Below are 9,441 nucleotides of genomic sequence, written 5' to 3'. Positions count from 1 at the left end.
GGTTTTGTTGTTGTGATGGTTCAATTACACATGCATGCATGCATGTGCCCAAGAGTGTGTGTGTGTGTGTGTGTGTGTGTGTGTGTGTGTGTGTTGACAATTTATTGAGGCTTATCTGATTGGAGCTTGCATGAATGGACATACAACATCAAGGCGTTTTTTGGTAATAAAAGACAATTCAAAATAAATATGTATTTTTCAAAAACCTATGTCAAACACTTATGAATAATCAACATTTACAAATTTTAAGAAAATTATTTAGGATTAATAATTTGCATTTCCACTATAAAATAAATAGTTCACTTAACTCTCTTTAAGCAGAATGAAAAGAGTCAAACAGAAATAACACCGCGCTCCTGGCATAGTCATGATCTTATTTTTCAGTCAGGAACTCTTTACCAAGATTAAGACACATAAAAGTATTTGAGGAGAGCTGTTACTGAATTGTCTGGAAGAGATATAAGGGAAGAAAACAAGTGGCAAGTTGGAAAAAGCTTTAGATGCAAAGTCCATCCCCCTCGAGAAAAATTAATAAACACCCACAAACTTCCACTTTCAGGTTATTGCATTAGTCCAACCTCTACCCACAAATCCAACCAAACACCATAAGAATTAAGTTGCCAACAGGCTTAGCTGCCTCTGCTCACTATTTAGCCTTTGATGCCTTTCCACCCAATGACAGGAATGTCTGTGGTGTGGGTGGAGTCAGAGGGAGAGGAGCAGCTCCCCTCTGCTCTGTGTAGTATGCTCATCTTCACACTGTCCTGTGGTGGAGCTCAGTGCTCCTGTGAGTTCTTCAGGCCCATTATGGTGAAGGTAGCAGCTGTCAGCTTCTCTTACACCAGGAACATGAGGGCAGCCTTGAGCATGGAGTGGTGTAGGTTTTACCTTTTCCAGACCTACTTTATTTGTTGTTTTAAAATGCTTATTCTTCCCTTCCAGCCCACCTACCCTAGCTAGATAGGAGAGAAAGGAGGTTTATGAGAACAGGGGAAATAGACCTTGCTGGATACAGTTTCTGGGAGTGATTCTCCTGGCACAGTCAGCATGATTTCATCTGACCAACAAATATACCAAAGTTGTTGTTGGAACCTGGAGCAACTGGAACCTGGAGCCTGGAGGCCTTTGTGGGAGCCGTTTTCTCTAGGAGTGTCTCAATGTGGAGCAATGAACAGCCAAACAATACCAAGACACCAAAATCTCCAGCCTCTGGTTTTGGGATATAGATATAGATATAGATATAGATATAGATATAGATATAGATATAGATATAGATATAGATGCCCAGAGTAGAGCAGCTTGGCTTTCAGGCCTTTGTATAGTCTCACTATTCCAGGGCACTTTACTTGCTGGTGAAGAAGATAGAGAACGTTCTGGAGACTCCACTGTGTTCTGTTTTCTGGATGTAGTCTACGAGATCTCAACCTCAAAATTGACTGCACCATCTGCAAGGGATCAGTGACTGTGGTGTTAATCGCTCTGGCTATTGCTCCACTGATGACCACATCCAGACAAGAGAGTTTCATCTGCTTCTTTACAAACTGCCCTTTTAAGCCTCTGTAGAACAATTGGATGGCAGGATTGAAATCCAGCAGCAAGGAGGGAAAGGTGCCATTCCACAGAGCCAAGATCCCAAGTAATCTAGTGGAATGCATATGTAGTGTCTTTTTGTCCACTTTTTAAAAAAATACTTTTTATTTAATTAATTTATTCAGATTACATCTCGATTGTTATCCCATCCCTTGTATCCTCCTGTTCCTCCCTCCCTCCCACTTTCACCCTACTCCCCTCCCCTATATCTGTGACAGAGGGGGACCTCCTCCCCCACTATATGGTCATAGGTTATCAAGTCTCATCTTGGTAGCCTGCTTATTCTTTCTCTGAGTGCCACCAGGCCTTCCCACCACAGGGAAGAGGTCAAATATGGGGTACCAGAGTCAGTCCATGCTTTCTACTCGACTGTGGATAATGTCTTGTCCATTGGCTAGAGCCGAGTAGGGGTTCGGTGTTTACTGCATCTATTGTCCTTGATTGGTGCAGTAATTTGAGCAGAACCCCTTGGCCCAGATCTGCCCATCATGATGTTCTTATTGTAGGTTTCTAGAACCTTCTAGATCCTTCTATTTAACCATTCTCCTGTACATCTCTCACCTAGAGTCCCAACAGGAGGTCCTCACAACTATCTCAATCTCCTGGTAAGTGAAGACTTTCATGCGACATGCCTCTTGGGCTAGTGCCCAATTATAAGTGAGTATATATCATGTGAGTCTTTTTGCTTATGGGTTAACTCACTCAGTATGATCATTTCTGGTTCCATCCTTTTGTCCACAAATTTCAGGATTTCCTTGTTTTTAATAGATGAGTAGCATTCCATAGTGTAAATTTACCACAATTTCTTTACCATTCTTCCACTGAGGGACATTTAGGGTTTTTTTTTCCAGATTCTGGCTATTATGAATAAGGCTGCAATGAACATGATTAAGCCTATGTCCTTGTGTGGTGGAGCATTTTCTGAGTATATTCCAAGCAGTGGAATAGCTGAGTCTTGAGGAAGCCCTATTTCCAGTTTTCTGAGATAGCATCAGATAGATTTCCAAAGTGGTTGGACAAGTTTGCCTTTGTAGTTTGTTGGTATAATGTCTTCATTTCAAACTTTCGCCCCTTGCAGCTCCAGTCTGGTGTTTATCACCTAGAGTGAAGGCCTTAGCAGCACACTCACCACCACAGCAACAAATCTAACCACTAGATCTTTTCTTGTAGAAGAACCTTGGCTTTTGACCTATACTGCTTTCAGGCTATTAAACATGTAGAAATAGACAAAGTTGGAGCAACTAGAATGGAAATAACTGGAAACCACCCTTGGTATGGTGCCAGGAGGCTTTCCTTCCTTAATTATCTCCAGGAGCACTGCATGTTTTGTATTTGATTTTTTTTTCTCATCAACCTGAAGGCAAAGCTTAGCAGTATCCAAGGGAAAGAACATGGCCAAGACGGTCACACTTCCCACAGCTCCAGCCATGGAGTGTACCAGGCTTCCCTATGACAACACGGATGCCATGGTGCTATACTTTTCACTTAGATGCCACAGAGTGGACTCGTGAAAGGAGCGTCTCCTGATTGCTTGGTTTTGTAAAGATGAAGTTCCCTTCTCACCTCTCTCACTGTCAAGGGCAAAATCTGAAATTTCAGTAAGTAACTGGTATCATGGAAAACTCTGAGATGTTTTCTGGCCCATTACTGATGCTTCCAGCCTCTACAAGCCAGTAAAAGCACAGCCCGGTAACTTCACAGCTGGTCATTAGGGGGCACTGCGAAACCACCAAATGAGCTGCAGGCATCTCTTTAGAAGGTGATTGCAGGCAGAGCTTGGATTTGGAGCCTACAATAAGGTATTAGTTGCTGAACCAGAACCCATGCTGGATCAGGAGGCCCAGGGCAGAAAAGACTTGGTTAGTTATTGTTGCACACTCCCTGTGCATATCCACAGGGATCCCTAAACTGTAGCCTTATACTGTAGTTTCAATAATCTACCCCCATTCCCTGGAGATAGGTAGAGTGAAGGAAACAAGTCAAAGAAGACATGAAAAAGACTTTCCCACACTAGCACTATTTACTCAGCACAGCCATCTTCCCTTCCACTGAGCAGGCTGAGCCTAAAGGGGGAAGCCTGAATAGCTGTGTATGCCCAAGGGTGCAGAGAGCCTATGGGAGTCAACAAGAGCACTGACCTCACAAGCTGACATCACAACAAAGAGAGGAGAGGAGGAGAGAGAAAGGAGGAGCTGACTCCTGCTCTCTCACCAAGGAGACTAGCATGCTGAGGAGAAGGATGTGTAGCACTGTCCTCCCTGACTCTACCCGCGGCCCCACCCTGCTCTGGTGGGTTGCTGTCTTTGTCCTGGGAACAAGTAAGTCCTGAGTGCAGCTGGGACTGCTCCTGCTCCTTCACTGCTGCATCGCCCTACTCTTTCTCTAGATCCTCACTCCTGTCTCCTTCCTCCCCAGGTGCAGCAAGTTCTGGGGTTGTCCAGTCTCCAAGACACATCATCAAAGAAAAGGGAGGAGGGTCCTTCCTGAAATGTATTCCCATCTCTGGACATAACAGTGTGCTCTGGTACCAACAGACCCTGGGGCGTGAACTGAAGTTCCTCATTGGGCACTATGAAACACAAGAGAGAGATAAAGGAGACATGCCCGAGCGGTTCTCAGTGCAACAGTTCAGTGACTACCATTCTGAGATGAACATGAGCGCCTTGGAGCTGGAGGACTCTGCTGTGTACTTCTGTGCCAGCTCACCACAGCCTTACAGGGTTAGTGGCTTTCTGTACCTTAATCTTCCTGTCGCAGATGGTGATGTGCTAGAGAGAGGTTGGGAGATGCCACAGACCCCTAGCTAAGGCTCAGATATGCTTCTACCTCTTTACTAATTCCCCACTGTCTATCCGAGTTCACCCAGATAGTCCTAAACACTGATGGGACCTGAGCTCTCCAGATGTCTGCACATTTGTTCCACTACCTTTCAGCTCCTCGGCAGTTGTAGGAAATCCTGTTCTCTTCTGTGTTGTGGCCCTAGGCTCTATGATTTAAGACAAGTATGGACATTAATATATGTATTTAGTAGGTGAAGAATTCTACACATCATTTCAATAGAAATCAGAACTGAAACCCACATCTCTCTGCCTTCAAAGTTCTGAGTGTCCTTGAGTTTCTCCAATTTTGGTAAAAAAAAAAATATGGCAACTCAGTTTCTGTGTTATGGAATCAACTGATATTTGAGTGCGTGAGGGTACTGACAGCGTGTAGAAGTTAAGGCTTATGTAGCTTCCCTTGTAAGTTTCAAGGTAAGGTTTACATTTCCAGCAAATGAAAATTTGCTACTCAACAATTAAACAATCAACCGAAAGGAAGTACACAGGAGTGAATTACAGAAGAACCTTGTTCAGAAGACGTTCATTCCTTGTAGATGCTCCCTCATTTTTGGAAGCCATGTAAGAGCTTTGAAATGCCATGTTGCCCACTCCCACATCTAAGTCTAAAATAGAAAGTGCTTCTTTCTTGGCCTGACTCAATCATGGGTAATGGCCTCCTTTGTTGGTGTCTCTTGGTCACTGAGGACCTGACATGCTTTGGGAATGGAGGAGAGTGTTCTTTCTGGAACTTCTAGACCCTGTCTCCAGCTTCTTCATAGGGGAGCTCTGCTGACTCCTTTATCTATGCTTCTGCTTTTGAGTCCTTTACCAGCCAGGGTTATAGAAAGTTTCCATGAAGATCCTAGCAGGATATATGGCCACAGAATGGATACTTTATGTGAGATAGTATCTGCTAAGGAAGTACCTGGGATGCTCTTTACTTAGGAAGGAATCTGTAGTGCCATTGTGTAGAGGTGTTTCTTGTCAGCAAATTATGTCAAAGGTGATATAGAAGATTTTGAATGAGTTGGGTACAATTTGTTGGAACCCTAGGGGTACCAGACCTGAATATTACTTGGCAAATAACTCTCTCAGATTGCTGAAGAGGGTTTCCTCTTGGCAGACGGAGACAGTAATTTAGGTTCACCATCCACAGACTCCTGAAGTAAGTAGAGAATTCCAATTAATAAGAGCACACTGAGGGATGAGCCTAGATGTTAGAGCCTGCTGCCCTGAATGGATAAGAGAGATCTTAGAACAGTTGTTCAAACAGTAATGACCTCAGCTTTGGTGTTTTTAAAGCCTTCTCGGTGGCAAGTGATCTTTGTAGCCACAGATAGCACTAAAGGTTTGTCTTCAAGTATTTAGAGAAAGAAAGGAATTAAGAGAAACCTTATAGGATACAGCATATTGTAATGGAGCAACTAAGACTACAGAAATAGTAAAAATTAAAACAATGCAAAATAGGTAGTAGAGTCATAGTAGGAAATAAATAAAATAATGATTGACAAGAAAATCAGAAAAGGAATATATCCTTTCCCACCTGAGTTCCTCATTACTGTATATTAAGTACAGTATTGTTGTATTCTCCAACTATGAGATTATAATTGATAGTAGGCTTGCTTCTCTAGGAAAGGGGTGTGGTGTGTGAACTACACAGCTCGATCATTTGTTGGAGACAGTGACATCACTAAGACACTGAAATCCCCAGCTCTAGTTTCCCAAACAGAGCTGGAACACATGAGAGCTTGCCTTGGTCCTGAGATGTCCTCCAGGCTCTTCTTTCTGGTCCTGAGTCTTCTGTGTGCAAGTGAGTGCTGGCCAGCCCACAGGTGCGCTTCCCTCCTCACAATTCCCAAGGCTTTTTGCTAAGATGACATTGTCACACTCTGTCTTTCTCTGTTACAGAAGACATGGAAACTGCAGTCACCCAAAGCCCAAGGAACAAGGTGACAGTAACAGGAGCAAATGTGACATTGAACTGTCACCAGACTGATAACCATGACTACATGTACTGGTACAGACAGGACATGGGGCATGGACTGAGGCTGATCCATTACTCATATGGTGCTGGCAAAACTGAGAAAGGAGATGTTCCAGATGGGTACAAGACCTCCAGACCAAGCCAAGAGAACTTCATGCTCATTCTGGAGTTGGCTTCCCCTCCTCAGACAGCTGCATACTTCTGTGCTAGCAGTGATGCACAGTGATGTGTGGCCGCCTGCCCTCAGCACATAAAGGAAATTAGGAACATGTGTTATCTGTGTGCCCCAGGAAGTCCCTGTCTCTGTAAGAGTCACTCATCTCTGACAAATTAGTAACCTGATTGGGTCTCAGCCTGACTTCTGGCCACTTTTAACATCTTTTCAAGGATGCACCTTTTTCGGATTTCAGAAAGGAAAATGAATCTTTAGTTGAAATTCACAATGACTCCTTTAATGATCGCATAGCTACCATGTCCCTACTTGTGGCCTTCAGTGAATTCTTTAACCACTTTTCTATCGGACTCAGTCACTATATGATCTCTTTTCTGGCTGTTTCCTCTACAAGTCAGCAGCCCATAATGTCTAATGTCTTTTGTCATTTCCCTGTGTTCTTTACTCTTTAGTTAAGTTTATTTACATTCAGTTATTTCCTCATAAATGTTCTGCTGTTTCCAGTTCTGGAGACATTTTTCCCCCCTCAGGACATTTATCTGTAACAAAAACACACCTTTCCCCTTGTACTGGTGTCTCTTCTCTGCATGAAAATATATTTCATGGAGGATTACTTTTCCTTTGCCTTCTTAAGATTTTGTTTTTCATTCTTATCTAATCTATGACACTCCTATGCAGTTTCCCCGGAGTGGTGTCCGTTTTCTACCCTGCCCACATCCGCTTCCCACTCCATCCCACCCACCTCCGCCCTCCCTCAGATCTGACCCCTCAGCCTCCCTGCAGTGAAAAGCCGGCCTCGCTCCCTTCTCCCTCTAGTCCATCATGTGCTTCTCTCCCACTTCAAGTTCATGGCTCTCATTCTTTAATTATCCTTATTTTCGGTGTGTGTGTGTGTGTGTGTGTGTGTGTGTGTGTGTGTGTGTGTGTGTGTGAGATGAAGACGTAAATAAATGCAGTATACTGAATCTGTTTAGTTTTACTTGTAAATAAACTTTTAGGACTGCCCACCTGTGACTAGAAGGGGATTCATCTGGGGAAGCCTAGTTCTCCTCTCAGTAGTCTTAAATTGCCCTAAGAAAAAAATTTTTTATTCTAATACTTTTTTTATTAATTTATTTTTGTTACATCTCAATGGTTATCCCATCCCTTGTATCCTCCCATTCCTCCCTCCTTCCCATTTTCCCCTTACTCCCCTCCCCTATGACTGTTGAGTGGAGAGTGGGGTCTGACTTTCACACGTACTCTGTTGCCTCATATTTGACCATGTCCCCTGGAGGGGGAGACCTGGTGGCACTCAGAGGAAGGATAGCAGGTTACCAAGAAATATTATTCTTTTTCCATGTCTTGATGAATTTTCACATGTAAGTATCATTAGTTTTTTATCATAATGTGTACGTATTTTGGTTTCAGTCACTGCTAGTTGGGTAGATGCCTGCAGAAGGCTCTCCTGCCACAATGCATATTGTAAAATGTGCGACAGAACAGAGGCAGCATGGTTTTTGGAGATGCACGTTATAGTCACCATTCTGGGATCTTGACAGTTCTGGGAAAATAAAGGAAGAAGGTATATTTTGGATTTTGGCTCAGTCTTTCAAAGGTTTTGCTTTATGATCATATGGACCTGTTGTTTTGGGGCTTGTGGTGTGGCAGAACAGACTGGATTCGGCAGAGGTGAGCTGCATGATTCTACTGGCCTAAATCCTCCTAGAAGACCCTACTCTCAAAAGTTGTTTCCACCACCCTTTCTAATATCAAGCTGTTAATTGATTAGCCATTAGTGATACCAAAACCTTCATGATCTAATATTTCTCAAGTTTTTCTTCTGAACACAGTGAAGACAACTAAGCTTGTGATGTGTGACTCTTCGGGAAATACTTCTCACCTAAATCACGTAAGCACTATTTTGCTTTGTAATGCAGCAAGCCTTGCCTAACCTCAGTTTTATTTCTCTTCACTTCTCCCATCTCCTCCCAGCTCCCCTGTTCCCCATATCTACTCCTCCTCTGCTTTCTCTTCAGAAAAGATCTCAAGTTCAAGAAACCACAGCTAAACAGGACAAAACAAGAAGGAGTGGATGAAGGGGAAGCTGTGGTCAAGATGTATTATATGAAAGAAGAATTAAAAGCAATAAAACAGGCAAAAGTCTTCATATAGAGGCGGGAAAAGGCAACCCACCAGGAGGAAAAGAGACTCAAGAGCAGGCAAAATCATCAGAGATCCATGTTCTCCCAGTGTTGGGAGTCCCACAAACCCACCAAGCCAACATAGCATACACACAGAGGACCTGGTACAGATTCTTGTGGGCCCTGTGCTTTCCTCTCAGCTTCTGTGAGCCCATGTGCACCCTGATTAAATGACTTGGTGAGCTATGTTCTCCTGGTGTCCTCAACCATCTCTGAGTCCTACAGTGTTCCTTCCCTTCTTCCACAGTGTTCTCTAATCTCCAAGAGGAGGGGCCAGAGGAAGTCTTCAATTTAGACTCTATTAGTTTTTATTAATAAATAAGATGACCTAATAAACACAGAAATACTCCACCTAGGTTATCAAGCCATGGAAGAGTAAATAGTAATAACCAGAAAACATTGATGGTTTTCACATTTACTTAGAAACAAAGCATGAGCAGCCAAAGTGATGAGCCTTGAGGTCAAACTTAAACAGGAGCATTTTCTAAAGGATCACAATACAGGATGCGCATGGAGCTGTGGGCTACAGAAACTGTGTTACACCACAGAGGAAAATTACAGCACAGCAGAAAACACTCCAAGAGACGATTATACCTAGAAACTTCTATCCCCTCTCCATAAGTTGAGGTGTAAGATGATGAAGGCAAGTTGGGGAAGAATAAATTGTCTGGGAGAAAACTATGAACGTCATTA

At 43.2% G+C, this 9,441-nt stretch overlaps 1 pseudogene and 1 gene segment (V, D, J or C); one reads left to right on the top strand and one right to left on the bottom strand.

Annotated features, from left to right (window-relative positions):
• Positions 1 to 776: 776 nt before the first annotated feature.
• Positions 777 to 3,058, bottom strand: LOC311600494 (peroxisomal membrane protein PMP34-like; annotated as a pseudogene). The gene is made up of 3 exons: positions 2,609 to 3,058; positions 1,293 to 1,664; positions 777 to 875 (listed from the first exon to the last, which is right to left on the bottom strand). The product of its transcript is annotated as a peroxisomal membrane protein PMP34-like (transcript).
• Positions 3,059 to 3,801: 743 nt separating this feature from the next.
• On the top strand, positions 3,802 to 6,606 carry LOC311600495 (T cell receptor beta variable 5-8-like). The segment is given in 3 exons: positions 3,802 to 3,908; positions 4,006 to 4,310; positions 6,318 to 6,606.
• Positions 6,607 to 9,441: the final 2,835 nt, after the last annotated feature.

This window comes from Acomys minous, assembly GCF_964271855.1.
Source record: "Acomys minous genome assembly, chromosome: 6".
Classification (NCBI taxonomy): domain Eukaryota; kingdom Metazoa; phylum Chordata; class Mammalia; order Rodentia; family Muridae; genus Acomys; species Acomys minous.
This window is presented reverse-complemented; position numbering and strand designations above follow the sequence as displayed.